The sequence below is a fragment of the Coffea arabica genome, chromosome 1c, assembly GCF_036785885.1.
Source record: "Coffea arabica cultivar ET-39 chromosome 1c, Coffea Arabica ET-39 HiFi, whole genome shotgun sequence".
NCBI classification, from domain to species: Eukaryota; Viridiplantae; Streptophyta; class Magnoliopsida; order Gentianales; family Rubiaceae; genus Coffea; species Coffea arabica.
This window is the reverse complement of record NC_092310.1, coordinates 29,205,953-29,221,411: the sequence shown is the minus strand read 5'-3', so window position 1 is coordinate 29,221,411 and position 15,459 is coordinate 29,205,953. Positions and strand designations below refer to the sequence as shown.

Genomic DNA, 15,459 nt, shown 5'->3' with positions numbered 1-15,459 from the left:
TGACATAAGTAGAGAATAATTTATTTGGTGTGACTACGAGGAATCTAGCATAGAGGTGTAGATTGATTACTAGGAGAGGTAAACCGCGCTTCGCGCGGTGGAATATAAAATGCGAATGCCCATGAAGGGTTAAAATTATGTAAATAGGAGTTGGGATTGCTGATAAGTAAATGTAGATCAGAAATTATATTGGAAGTACATGTTTTGGTTAACAAACGAAAACCATGGGAGAAATGTAAAGAGCTAACTAATTTGGTAATCAAAGATTCAAATATATTAAAGGTAAAATGTATGATGCCATGGATACATGATTTCTATGCCGTTGATTCCGAAAATTAAAACAGTAAGGGATGTACGGGACTGGGGTATGAATACAAGTATTTCTCCTTGGTGAAGACCATGATCATCAACAAATTTGTTCCAGTTTTGGTGAAATCTGTTGTCGGTCATTCCAATGATATAGTTTTTAGTTCCACTTGTGAGGACCATAGTTGGGGTTCTTGATTCATGTAATCTTGGATGAGCATGCTCGGGAACTTCCTGGAAAAGAAACAAATTTGTGTAATAAAGATAAAAAAAGGAGAAGTGGATTAGAAAACCATGGATATGTTTAACGGGAGAAAACGCACACCATTGAATACTTAGCATCGGAAGAAAAAATTTGGTAAAAAGCATCTAATGCCATAAGATCGTGAGAGAAGAATCGATTGATTGACGAGGTGATCAAAGTTGCACTCGGCTGGCTTTTGATATCTTCTGTAATGAAAGGAAAGAATGTGTGAGTGCATATATAACATAGGAACACAGTATAAGAGCAATAGAATTGTAGCTTCCTTGTGAAACGAAGAATTCGTAAGGGATCATTGATAAGGGCAAGGTCCAGCGTGTCCAGATTTGTAGACAATTGCTCGAGAAAGTCAGTGCATCATATATGAAATCTGATCTTTTTCGCAAGAAAAGCATGTCATTTAGGTCAATATAGTTGTGTTTGCAAAAAAGGTTCCATTCGCCTCCAAAACAATGATCTGTGATTTTTAGACTCCATTCAGCAAGGCCATGTTTAACTGTAATGGTCTGTCCTTCTGCAAAGCCATTATATTGAAACATTTCCACAGGAATGTCCTGCGAATAGAAGAGATCTGTAAATATATGATAAACGTAATCCAAGAGCCAGAATTGGTTATTAAAAGCACCTGGTTCTCCATATCTGTGCAAAAGAGTACATAACACCAAGGCTGTCCATTTAATATTCGAGTAATCTTTGGAGGATCTATGGGAAAAAGAAAAACAATAAGATTTTCATGTATTTTATAACAGTGGTGTAATCAGGAAAGGATACTTGCCTTGGGGGACGAATGCCTGTGAAGAAATAAGGATGATATTTTGCAACCATTGTTTAACCGAAGCAAGTGAAAATAATGATGGTTCACCCATGCACGTAAATACCATGGGGAAAGCCTCTGCAAATTTTTGTTTAATGAGTTGTGAATAATGGCAATAGTAGATTTGCATTGGTTTGAAGAAAGATTCAATGCTAAAACTAATAAAGTTTCAGTAATAATGCGTAGTGGTGAAAAAGAAGAATAATAATGATGAATTGGAGTAAAAAAAGAAAGAAATTAGACCAGACTCATGAATAGAAAAGTGCCAACGACAATGCGAAAAGCATTACTTTTATAGTAGAATTATCATGAAAGTTGAATTGGCATTGGTTTAACAAAATTGCATAAGGTGGCAGTTTTGGTGAAACAAGAATGTGAAGTGGCTATATTCATGTCAAAGTACATACAAAAAGAGGAATGGTTGAATTTCGTGAAAAAGAACATTGAAGAAAATAATGAGAGGCAGAAATTTGTAAAGAATGATGAAGTATTGTGAATTTGTACGTTCATAGCACGTTCTGTTATATTTGAATTTCGGAAAAGAAAATGCAGAGGCATAAATTTTGTAATCATTGCCAAATGCTAATTTGAATTGTGCTGACTATTAAAGTTTGAATTTGAAAGAGGAAAATATATATGTTTGTAGGGTTGATATCAAATTTGATAGAATTGGTTTACCTTTATTGCATAGATTTTAGTTTTTTCTTCCTATTATGGTAGTTCATCTCCTTTCTTTATTTTCAATATAGTCCTATAATTTGGAAGTAAAATTTATGTCCCCTCTATTTATTTATTTATTTAATAAAATTTAGTGGTGGAGTTCTCCCTGTATATGGGGTTAACCGCTTAAAAAAAAGAATTATTAGTTATAAATTTTGCATTGATGATGAATCACTAGTTTGTATTCTAGTGGCCTAAATTTAGGCATGGTACTATAGAAATATGACAAAAGTAGGAAATGATTGATTTAATGTGAAACCGAAGAATCTATTATAGGAGTGTAGATTGGGTATGTGCCACATTGTAAGGTGGTTGAATGGTAAAAAATTGAAACACACAAAGTGGGTAGTTAAATGCATAAATGAATAAGTAAAAATTCATGATAGCCATTGGGGAATTCATCTCCAAAGCCACGGAGAGCAAGACTCTTGCAGTGACCGTATGTGATGATGACCATGTAGATTTAGCGTAACATCTAGCCCAATTCTTGATAATGTCAAAAAAAATGCAAAATGCAGAATGCAAAATGCAAAAATGAGTACTTCGAAGTTAGAACCATGACATCCAGAGATGGAAGGATTAGGGCGGGAACTGTCATCAAACAGACTGTTCCCAAGCTGTCCTCTCACAATCCCAGGCCAAAGGACTAGAAATAGTCATGTCAACTAGTTTTGGGAAGGGGGAAAAATGACATCGCTTGAATTGGTAATGGACAAAAGAAATTGATGCTTCTGATAGACCTTGTCACAAAGCCTTAACTCCGTTCCACAAAATCCCACGCAAATGAATTGTTAAACAAAAAGGTCATTTGCTTTTCCTTCACAATAATTGCCAATTTTCATTTATCCACAACACCAGAAAATGGAAGCAAAAAGAGAATACAAGAAAGTGGCTGGAGGCAAAACAAGAAAGTGGCTAGAGACAGACTAGGGATAGGGGAAAGCAGGGGAAATACAATTGCGATGAAAGTATATTACAACAAAAAGAAGGAAGAAGTAGCGACATAAGGGTAGAGTTTTAGTGGTGTGAAATCTAAAAGGGCTTGGGAAAGGTGAATCAAAATTGTGAAGTGGAATGTTGGGGCATCCGGAGAAGAGAAAAAGCAGGAAACACCCAAGTAACAAAACAGTAATGGTATAACATAGCTTTCGAATTTTGACATGGTCATGGAGTGTTTGACAATGTTGTGAATGAATAGGTTAATTCATTTTTAATGGTTTTGGTGGAACGGAATGTTTACTAGTCTCGAGTAGTAGAAAGTAGGTATTTTGGTGGCCAACATAGAGGAGAATAGGTGAGGAAAACTTAATGCGCCAAGTGATTGCAAAATTGTGTGAATGGGATAGGGAGTTGCTTGGGTAATAATATAATAGGCATGCTGGTTGTTTGTGACGACCCCACTTCTCCCAAGGGCGAACCCAAGGGTATCGGCGGGCCACCTGCCTAGCTCGCGCCAGGACTCAAAACTTAAAGCAATAAAACTAGATAAATCGAAAGAGCACTATATACAATATATACAATCCCAAAAGTTATATTTACATCTTCAAAAGTCTCGAGTCAAACTACTCTAATACATTATAACCACAACCAGCAGAAGATAGACCCTAAGAAGGGTCCTTATACAAACCACCAAAACAAAAACAAACATCCTAACTGTTCAATTATTACAAGCCAATCTAACTATACTAGTATACGAGCCAAAAGTCCCCGCGTCGGCCCCTGCTAAGGAAAACAAAAGGAAAGGGGTAAGCTATATGCTTAGTAAGTAAACAGGGGCGAAAGCATAAATTTCACGTAACAACAGTTACACAGTAAGAGTAAAGCAAAAGCAGAAAAGTAACGTTGTGACGGCCCCACCTCTCCCTAGGGCGTACCCCAGGATTCGGCGGGTCGCCTGCCCAGCTCTCGCCGGGACTAAGTCGTTCACTACATTCCTCAAACAGATTACAATATAAATCTCAAGTATACATCAAATGGTCCACAAATACACATCCGTCTCCAATAATTACATGTCACAAATGCAGCGGAAACTAATCCCAAATATACATAAAATAATTCCAAATCCAAAATTGTACAAAGTTTAGGCCATCCATACACGTGCACAAGTACTACAAGTCCTTCCTTCGCCACGAGCCCTGTGGAGGGGAATAAAATAGTTTTTGGGGTGAGCTAAAAGCTCAGCGAGTAACCAGAAAATCATTAATCAAATCGGTTTCACAATAGTTCATTTCAATGATGTCATATAGCAATGATGTCATAAATTAAATGATAAATCCGGAAACAACTACATCATTTGCAAAACAGTAAATATGGATTATCAATAATTCAAGAAACATTTACAATGGAAAGCGATAGTAACATTCATGAAAGGATACATTCATTCTCCTGACATTTCCTCGCTCATTTGGTCATTCATTTCATTTCATTCACCCCGTCCCTGGCTTTTGGCCAGGCTCCACCAACCTACATAGGTAATACTCGAGTATACCAAACGTTCACCCAAGTTCCTAATCGCCTGACCGAGTCCGCTTCTGGCTCAAGACGACCGGTAACAAGGGGCAATGGCCAGTTCAGCCCAAAAGGCTTACATTCATGCGCGAGTAACATTTCAATCGAAAATTTCACATTTATCGAGGTCGAGTGCGATAAAGTACACACTCGCCTCGAAAACTCGTTTTGGAAATCATTATAAGCGCTTAACACGTTATCAACCAAAATACAAGTCATGAAGTCAAGAAATATAGCAAACAAGGCACACTCAAATGCCAGCACACATGATATGCAAGAAAACATTTCAAAAGTGACTTTGGAAATAGTTCAAAAGTAAATAATGTAAGAAACGGTTCATAAATAACTTTAGAAGTAGTTTGAGGTCACTCACCTCCATGGCTCAGAAATCATCCATCATATAACATTGCCTTGCTCAAATCCAAGTCTTAGATCACAAACTCAAAGCAATCAAACCCTTTAAAACTTCGGACAGCACTTCCCCTAAATTTGCTTACTTTCCCAGCCATCATGGCTTCATTATTTCCTCAGCCAGTTCCAAAGTCACACAAATAAGTTCATCCAATAGCCATTCAGCAGGCTCCAAGTAGTACTAGCACAAGTCAAGCTAGGGAAAAGTCCGGAAATGAAAGTTAAGCTCAAAACCAGAAAAATAGTTTTGACGTCATTTTACGGTAATGGTACCAAAGGTGGTACGATTGTCGGATGAAGGTGAAAGACCCACCGTTTCGAAGCTAAGAGTCAGGGTTACAATATTGCAGAAGGTCACTCAACCCAGTTTTGAGTGCAAACAGGTCAAAAAGGCAAGATACCACATCAAAAACGTAAAACAGATTCACCAAAACGCATTCTAGCGGAAACATCATAACTCAGGCTCTACAAGTCCAAATCCAGAAATTCCAAAGGTATATGGTAGCTAATACATCAAGCTACATTTCATCAGAAGACCGCAAAGGCCAAATCGTGCATTTTCATGATCGAAAATGGAAGATTACACGAAAACAAAAATCTGGGCGCGAAACAGGTTTCAAAAACAGTCAAGGTTATTTCGGTCATTTCACATGCTACAGTGGTCGGATCAAGCTGAAAAGTTACAGGAACATATTTTATAGCCTTGGCTACAACTTTCATGTTTTGGCCAAAATCTAATTCGGTGAGAATCAAGGTGAAAGGTCACGGTCAAATTGAGTGAAAAGGCAACCCTGTTCGCAGCACCCCTTCCCAGACCAGTCTCAGTATTTCTGACTTTTCTCACTCCACACTACTCCAATTGACCTGAAATTTTACAGGCACCTTTAAAACATCCATACCTACAACTTTCATGTTTTAAGCCAAGGCCAATTCGGCCTCTAACCATGAGATACAAAACCGGACAGAATTGGGGATATAAAACCCTAACTTTCTCAAATTCCTTCCAAACCCAAAATTGGTTGCAATTACCAATCATTTACACCTACTAGAGTTATTAAACATCATTTGCAACCATCATGGACAGCCACAACATCATGATCAAATTAAACCAGAAAAATCATCAATAAATCAAAAACTTCACCAATTCATCTCAAACCAAGAAATAAACCACAAATTTCAGCACTTTAGCTCCCACTAGGCATAACTTAAGCTTCATTAAGTGTAGGAGGAAGTTCAATCACCACTCACCTTAACAATAGAAGAGAGAGAACAACTAGGCACCTTAACCTTCCAAATAACTCCACCAAGAGCTTCAATCTTCCTTAGCTAGCAAGTTTTATGGAGTGATTTGCAATTTAATCGGTTGGAACTCAAGATTTGAGCAAGAATTGAAGTTGAAGTTGAAGAAACTCTCTCTTGTTCTTTCCTCACCAAAAATTTCGGCCAAGACCATAAAAATGGAAGAAATTGGGTCAAAATTTGGTTTAGTAAAGGTTAAGACAAGTCCAAGTCAAAGTCAAGGTCCAATAGTTAGGTGACAAATGGTCCTCTAGGATTTTAATCTTATCCTTTTGTCTCTCCAAGATTAAACCATCTAAGTAACCTCTAATTATCTCTTAGCACCTTGTAAAATAATATCACTTAATACAAAATTCCAACAATTTGTCAAAAATATAATGCATTTACCGCACTAGCGGGTCCCACGTCCAAAATACGCTTTTAATTTCTCAAAAACTAACCGATACTAGAAAAATCATTTTAAAATTATTTTTGCTCATAAACTTTATCTGGGAAATTTTTCTAATCAAGAAAATGTAGAAAAGGCGGGCGTTAAAAAAAAAAACCCTAGAAAATTAGAAAATTTCCGGGTTCTCAAACTCATTTTTTTTCGGGGCGTCACAAACGTCACATAATAAGGATACAGGTGGCTCCAAAGCCAATTCATATGCCATGCGTGATCTCCTGCCGACACTCCGTCGACCACACTCAATGGTCCGTAGAACTTCACTTGTACACCCACCGACACCTTATCACCCTCACTGGCCAGTCACCTCACAAACTTGCCCGGGCGAACGAAATCACAAACTTGAGCTTGAGTCACAAGCTCGGGTCACAAACTTGGTCACCTTCTCGGTGAACCGGATTCACAAAATTGGTTCATAACATGAACCTACAAACTTGGTGACCTCAGACTAAGTTGGACTGACTTCGACCAAACCCTAACCGGCTCGAATAGTCCATACAGGTCTTATATCGGGCCCACGAACTCACAAACTTTGCAAACTTCACAAACTTTACTCGAAAGTCGTCCCGAGCCACAAGCTCAAGGGTTTTGGTTCCAAAAGGTTCATATACATATGCCAAGTACAATTATACATTCAAATTAGGGTTTAGGTCGAGTGCGATAAAGTACACCCTCGCCTAAGTACCCTTTTCACACATCTCAAACACATAGCAAAGAAAACACACCAAACTGGCCTGAATACTTACTCAGAAACTGAAATAGCAAAAGTACGAAGTCGGATCGAAATGAACAGCTAGTAGTGGACCCCACCAGTTCCGCCCAGCTCACCACCGTCTGAAATAGAAGATTGTGTCACATAATATCGTAAACGGCTACTATCGTGCCTAAAACAAGCAAAACGGCAAAAACGACACGCGCGCACGTAAATATGACGGACGGAAACGGAAACGGCCGTTAGCGGAAACGGCAGATTTGACACTCGTTTCTAGTTTACTCATAAGTTGAGCTACGAATATCGGATTAAGGCGTATGAGACACCATATCGAAGCTTAAAGGATGGAAAACAACTTTTATGAAGACATCCAGAACTGAAACTGGAGGCTTCAGTCCCAAAGGAACCAAACACAATCACTTACGAAATCTGGCCAATGCACAAATGGTCAGTTTTGAGTGCAAACTGTTTTCTATGCTACACATGGTCAAAAGAGCTGAAAATTGGCAGTTAGATAGTTCATTCCAAATGGAACAACTTTCATGAAGGTTGGCAATCCAAATTCGGAACGGAAATTGGTCATCAGGACCAAAACATATCTGACCAGAAATTGGTCATTTTCACGGGCAGGCCTTGTTTGCTCGGCTATATCTCAGGTTTTATAAATCCGATTCATGAAATTCCAAGGGCGTTAGAAAGCTCTGATATAGGGCTATAAGTTTGGTGTTTTGGTCGCAAGCCCAAACAGCTTGTAACCCAGTCAAATGTGAAGCCAAACTTCCAGTCGTAAACTGTCCGGATATAAGAACAGTCCTGACATGAATTCTTATTTCGATCATAACTAGAGCTACGGAACTCGGATTTTGACGCACTTTATAGCGTTTCGAAGCTGTGACCAAGATCTACATTTATTATAACAGAGTCAACACCCAGATCGTACTCTATCAAAATCGAAAAAGTCACGGTCAGAAACTTTCCAAAAACGTAACAGAATTTGACGGTCAAAACAGGTATGAGTATTTTGTTTATAACTCAGGATATACTAATTCGTTTAACCTGAAATTTTACAGGAATATCCAGGACTTAAGGGGCTACAAAGTTGAAGAAGGAAACTTTGTCCAAATCCTAGCACAACTAGGTCAAATATGCAAAATACGAAACCAGAATTACCAAAACAGGTTTGCAATCACATAATGCTGTAATGAGTCCAACTCAGTCTATACAAGTCCAAATGCATTGATTCCAAAGGAATATGGTAGCTAAAACATTCCTCTATATTTCATCAGAAGACACCAACATCCAAATCCAAAGTAATTCCAGTCAAAATAGCCAAATACAAACGCAGTTCTGCCATCCTGATCAACCCAGAACAGCCACAGTAAAATCGACATATCTCACTCTACACTAATTCAAATGACCTGAAATTTTACAGGCACCTCAAACACATCAATGCCTACAACTTTCATGTTTTAAGCAAAATCCAATTCGGCCTATAACCCTATGATCCAAAACCGGACAGAATAAGGGGTGATAAAACCCTAACTTTCCACAATTCAATCCAAACCCAAAATTGGTTGCAATTACAACTAATTCACACCTACTAGAGTCATTCCCCCTCATTATCGACCATCATAGATGACCACAACATCACATTCATATTAAACCAGAAAATTCCTCAAAAATATAAAAACTTCACTAAATCACTTCAAATCAAGAAATGAATCACAAATATCATCACTTTAGCCACTACTAAACATAACTTAAGCATCATTAGGTGTAGGAGTATGTTCAATCATCACTTACCTAGTATACAAGAGAAGAGGAGTTGTAGACCACCTTAGCTCTTCCAAACAAACCCACAAAACAACTCACAACCACCACTTGAAGGTGTTTTATGGAGCAAAATCAAGGTTGGATGGTTGGTTTTGATGATTTGGGACAAGATTGAAGTGTTTCTTTCTTGTGCTTGGAGTAAGAGAGAGAGAAAGAGAAGAAGAGAGGGCCGGCTCTTATGGAGGAATTTTTGATAATTTTTGGATCAAATTTTTGAGATATTTAAGCAAAATGGTAAAAGTATGAATAGTAAGTCAAATTGTAAGAGTTAATCTTATGGTGACACTTGTCACCTTACTTAATGCATTCTTATCTTTCTTTTTCCTCTCCCATCAATCAAATCCCACTCTCTACTTATCTCTTAACACCAGATAAATTTCACACAGTATCCGAAACTTAACCTTATTGGCCGAATTTTTCCGAACTTTTCGCACTAGTGGGTCCCACGTCCAATATATATTCTTAATTTTTCAAAAACTCACCAATACTAGAAAAATCATCTAAAAATTATAACTGCTCATAAAACCCACCAAGAAAATATTCCTAAGCCAGAAAACGCAGAAAACATGCCATTAAAGGGTTTAACCCTAGGAAAATTTATTAGGGTTTTACGGGTTCTCACACTCTCTCCCACTTAGGACAATTTCGTCCTCGAAATTAATTCGTTGGTCAAAGCGTACCTTCAAAACCTGCCGAAGGGTCAATCGCCTCCTGTTGACCCATTGCATACACACTTGCTGGCCCTTTAGGTCGATTGTCCCCTACATTTGACGGCTTAGTTGTGGTCCCTTCAGTCCGTGGCTTAAATCCTTCCTTTTTCATCTTAGGACACTGGGCAATCAGGTGTTCGGTGCTACCACATTTGAAACATTTGCGTACCGAACTATTCTTCCAGCAATTGTCATCGGTGTGATTGCCCCTACAGAAACCACAGGTTGACTTGGCGGCTATACTTGCCCCTCCACGCTGGACACTCCTCGGCCCCTCTTGCACTACCTGACCCCGCACGAAGTTATTCGGGGTCCTTGCAGGTCGTGGACCATCCGTACATTTATTTATCTTGGCAGGTGGCTCGTTTCGCGAGCTTTGTCCGACCATGGAATCATTTGAGCTAGGTTGCCTCCTTTTCCGATCATGGAAGGCTTTAACCTGTCCCCTCGCGGTCTCAATCCGCTGTGCCTTTTCTAGCGCTTGGCTAAACGTGTTCAACTGAGCAGCTGCTAGCGATTCCTGGATTTCCACATTTAAACCTTGAACGAATCGACGGATTCGTTTCTGCTCCGTTAACACCAGCTCTGGGGCAAAGCGAGAAAGTTTAGTGAACTGGGTTTCGTACTCTGCCACACTAGATGCACCTTGACGCAGGCGGATAAAATCATCTTCCCGTTTCTCTTGCACGATGGGCGGCAAATACTTCTCATTAAATTCTCGGGTAAAATTGATCCAGGTCCAGGGGGTTTGTTCGCGCTCCCACTTAGTTTTAATCACGTTCCACCAGGCTCGAGCGGCTCCTTCGAACTGGAACACAACAAAAGATATCTGCCGCTCCTCCGAATACCTAAGTGCGGCAAATATATCGAGCATACGGTCCATCCAGGTTTCTGCTAAATCAGGATTAGGTCCTCCTATGAACTTAGGAGGTGCAAACTTTTGGAACCGTTCTAAGGCACGGTCCTCGCCCTCATGATTATGTCCCGGATTATGTCCAGGGTTTCCAACAGCATTCCCATGGCCCTGAGCCTGTTGGTCAGTCATACGCTCCATCAAGTCAGCCATTCGCTGGATGGCTGTAGCTACTTGGTCTGGCTCTTGTTCATGTTCCATTTCAGGGCCTCGTCCTCGCCCTCTACCTCCACCTCGAGTACCGGAGGCCATCTAAATGCCAAAAGTCTATGGACCCAAGCATAACGTGTATTTAGTATTCAAACTAGAAACAAAACAAAACACAAAACAGATACACGAAAGGCACGCAAAGGATAGGTGCAAAAGATAATACTCGAATATATACATTTATTTACAAAGTCACACCAAAAGATTTACACATTATCCGACCTCCAGTCGGTACAAAACCCAATATACACGAGCACTCCGGCTCCAAAATCTAGTTAGTCGGCCAAGTAACAAAAGGAATTAGCCGAATTAGGTCTAACAAAAGTCATACACTAGCTAAACAAAAGTACAAAAGCGACCCTAATCCTAATCGCCTCCCCTATGGCCCAGGTTCCCAACGGAACCTAACGTGTCCACCTCGTCCATCCTCTCTGGACCGGTGGCTCGTGGCGGAGCCTCTGCGGCTAGATCTAGTAGGAGCTCGCAGTCGACCGACATACTCCGAGCCCTATCCCTCAGCTGCCTCTTCATAGCGAAGAGGTGCTGGTGTGTGTCCTAAAGCTGACGGTGCAAAGCATCCGTTCTCTCCCTCTCCTCTCGGAGGCCCCGCTCCAAGTATCCCATGCACCTCGCCTGCTCACGGCCAACCGCTCTAGCCTTGTCGAGCTGCACCCTCAGAGTCTCGACCGTCCTGTCGAGGTAATAAAGCTCGTCATCCAATGCTATGACTACCTCGTCAGGATAGCCATACGTATACCAACACGCGCAGGGTCGGCGCGACACCTGGCCGAAAGGGGAGTACAACGTGTAAGGCTCTCCCGGCCTCTGCCTATAACGGATCGCCCGCTTACGCAGCGCTCGATCCTCTGGGCCCCTCCTACTCGGAGGTCTCGGTCCCACACCACTGGGTCCCGCATCACTCGAACCGCCCGGATACATACCTATAAAACATTAAGTCGTCAGTCAACCGGCATTTCAGCTTAAAAGATATCATTCAACTTAAAATGGTCAAATATGCCTAGTGCCTATCGCGTATGTCCCACTTGCCCAAATCCTCTAACCTAGGCGCTCTGATACCAACTGTGACGACCCCACTTCTCCCAAGGGCGAACCCAAGGGTATCGGCGGCCCGCCTGCCTAGCTCGCGCCAGGACTCAAAACTTAAAGCAATAAAACTAGATAAATCAAAAGAGCACTATATACAATATATACAATCCCAAAAGTTATATTTACATCTTCAAAAGTCTCGAGTCAAACTACTCTAATACACTATAACCACAACCAGCAGAAGATAGACCCTAAGAAGGGTCCTTATACAAACCACAAAAACAAAAACAAACATCCTAACTGTTCAACTATTACAAGCCAATCTAACTATACTAGTATACGAGCCAAAAGTCCCCGCGTCGGCCCCTGCTAAGGAAAACAAAAGGAAAGGGGTAAGCTATATGCTTAGTAAGTAAACAGGGGCGAAAGCATAAATTTCACGTAACAACAGTTATACAGTAAGAGTAAAGCAAAAGCAGAAAAGTAACGTCACATAATAAGGATACTGGTGGCTCCAAAGCCAATTCATATGCCATGTGTGATCTCCTGCCGACACTCCGTCGACCACACTCAATGGTCCGTAGAACTTCACTTGTACACCCACCGACACCTTATCACCCTCACTGGCCAGTCACCTCACAAACTTGCCCGGGCGAACGAAATCACAAACTTGAGCTTGAGTCACAAGCTCGGGTCACAAACTTGGTCACCTTCTCGGTGAACCGGATTCACAAAATTGGTTCATAACATGAACCTACAAACTTGGTGACCTCAGACTAAGTTGGACTGACTTCGACCAAACCCTAACCGGCTCGAATAGTCCATACAGGTCTTATATCGGGCCCACGAACTCACAAACTTTGCAAACTTCACAAACTTTACTCGAAAGTCGTCCCGAGCCACAAGCTCAAGGGTTTTGGTTCCAAAAGGTTCATATACATATGCCAAGTACAATTATACATTCAAATTAGGGTTTAGGTCGAGTGCGATAAAGTACACCCTCGCCTAAGTACCATTTTCACACATCTCAAACACATAGCAAAGAAAACACACCAAACTGGCCTGAATACTTACTCAGAAACTGAAATAGCAAAAGTACGAAGTCGGATCGAAATGAACAGCTAGTAGTGGACCCCACCAGTTCTGCCCAGCTCACCACCGTCTGAAATAGAAGATTGTGTCACATAATATCGTAAACGGCTACTATCGTGCCTAAAACAAGCAAAACGGCAAAAACGACACGCGCGCACGTAAATATGACGGACGGAAACGGAAACGGAAACGGCCGTTAGCGGAAACGGCAGATTTGACACTCGTTTCTAGTTTACTCATAAGTTGAGCTACGAATATCGGATTAAGGCGTATGAGATGCCATATCGAAGCTTAAAGGATGAACAACAACTTTTATGAAGACATCCAGAACTGAAACTGGAGGCTTCAGTCCCAAAGGAACCAAACACAATCACTTACGAAATCTGGCCAATGCACAAATGGTCAGTTTTGAGTGCAAACTGTTTTCTATGCTACACATGGTCAAAAGAGCTGAAAATTGGCAGTTAGATAGTTCATTCCAAATGGAACAACTTTCATGAAGGTTGGCAATCCAAATTCGGAACGGAAATTGGTCATCAGGACCAAAACATATCTGACCAGAAATTGGTCATTTTCACGGGCAGGCCTTGTTTGCTCGGCTATATCTCAGGTTTTATAAATCCGATTCATGAAATTCCAAGGGCGTTAGAAACCTTTGATATAGGGCTATAAGTTTGGTGTTTTGGTCGCAAGCCCAAACAGCTTGTAACCCAGTCAAATGTGAAGCCAAAGTTCCAGTCGTAAACTGTCCGGATATAAGAACAGTCCTGACATGAATTCTTATTTCGATCATAACTAGAGCTACGGAACTTGGATTTTGACGCACTTTATAGCGTTTCGAAGCTGTGACCAATATCTACATTTATTATGACAGAGTCAACACCCAGATCGTACTCTATCAAAATCGAAAAAGTCACGGTCAGAAACTTTCCAAAAACGTAACAGAATTTGATGGTCAAAACAGGTCTGAGTATTTCATTTATAACTCAGGATATACTAATTTGTTTAACCTGAAATTTTACAGGAATATCCAGGACTTAAGGGGCTACAAAGTTGAAGAAGGAAACTTTGTCCAAATCCTAGCACAACTAGGTCAAATATGCAAAATACGAAACCAGAATTACCAAAACAGGTTTGCAATCACATAATGCTGTAATGAGTCCAACTCAGTCTATACAAGTCCAAATGCATTGATTCCAAAGGCATATGGTAGCTAAAACATTCCTCTATATTTCATCAGAAGACACCAACATCCAAATCCAAAGTAATTCCAGTCAAAATAGCCAAATACAAACGCAGTTCTGCCATCCTGATCAACCCAGAACAGCTACAGTAAAATCGACATATCTCACTCTACACTAATTCAAATGACCTGAAATTTTACAGGCACCTCAAACACATTAATACCTACAACTTTCATGTTTTAACCAAAATCCAATTCGGCCTCTAACCCTATGATCCAAAACCGGACAGAATAAGGGGTGATAAAACCCTAACTTTCCACAATTCAATCCAAACCCAAAATTGGTTGCAATTATCACTAATTCATACCTACTAGAGTCATCCCCCCTCATTATCAACCATCATAGATGACCACAACATCACATTCATATTAAACCAGAAAATTCCTCAAAAATATAAAAACTTCACCAAATCACTTCAAATCAAGAAATAAATCACAAATATCATCACTTTAGCCGCTACTAAGCATAACTTAAGCATCATTAGGTGTAGGAGTATGTTCAATCATCACTTACCTAGTATACAAGAGAAGAGGAGTTGTAGACCACCTTAGCTCTTCCAAACAAACCCACAAAACAACTCACAACCACCACTTGAAGGTGTTTTATGGAGCAAAATCAAGGTTGGATGGTTGGTTTTGATGATTTGGGACAAGATTGAAGTGTTTCTTCCTTGTGCTTGGAGTAAGAGAGAGAGAAAGAGAAGAAGAGAGGGCCGGCTCTTATGGAGGAATTTTTGATAATTTTTGGGTCAAATTTTTGAGATATTTAAGCAAAATGGTAAAAGTATGAATAGTAAGTCAAATTGTAAGAGTTAATCTTATGGTGACACTTGTCACCTTACTTAATGCATTCTTATCTTTCTTTTTCCTCTCCCATCAATCAAATCCCACTCTCTACTTATCTCTTAACACCCGATAAATTTCACACAGTATCCGA

At 40.2% G+C, this 15,459-nt stretch overlaps 1 long non-coding RNA gene across 1 annotated transcript; it reads right to left on the bottom strand.

The window, feature by feature from the left end:
* Positions 1-251: 251 nt before the first annotated feature.
* On the bottom strand, positions 252-1,464 carry LOC113707648 (uncharacterized). Its single transcript, XR_011814036.1, has 3 exons — positions 1,194-1,464; positions 632-1,122; positions 252-540 (listed from the first exon to the last, which is right to left on the bottom strand). It is a non-coding gene; the product is annotated as an uncharacterized lncRNA (long non-coding RNA).
* Positions 1,465-15,459: the final 13,995 nt, after the last annotated feature.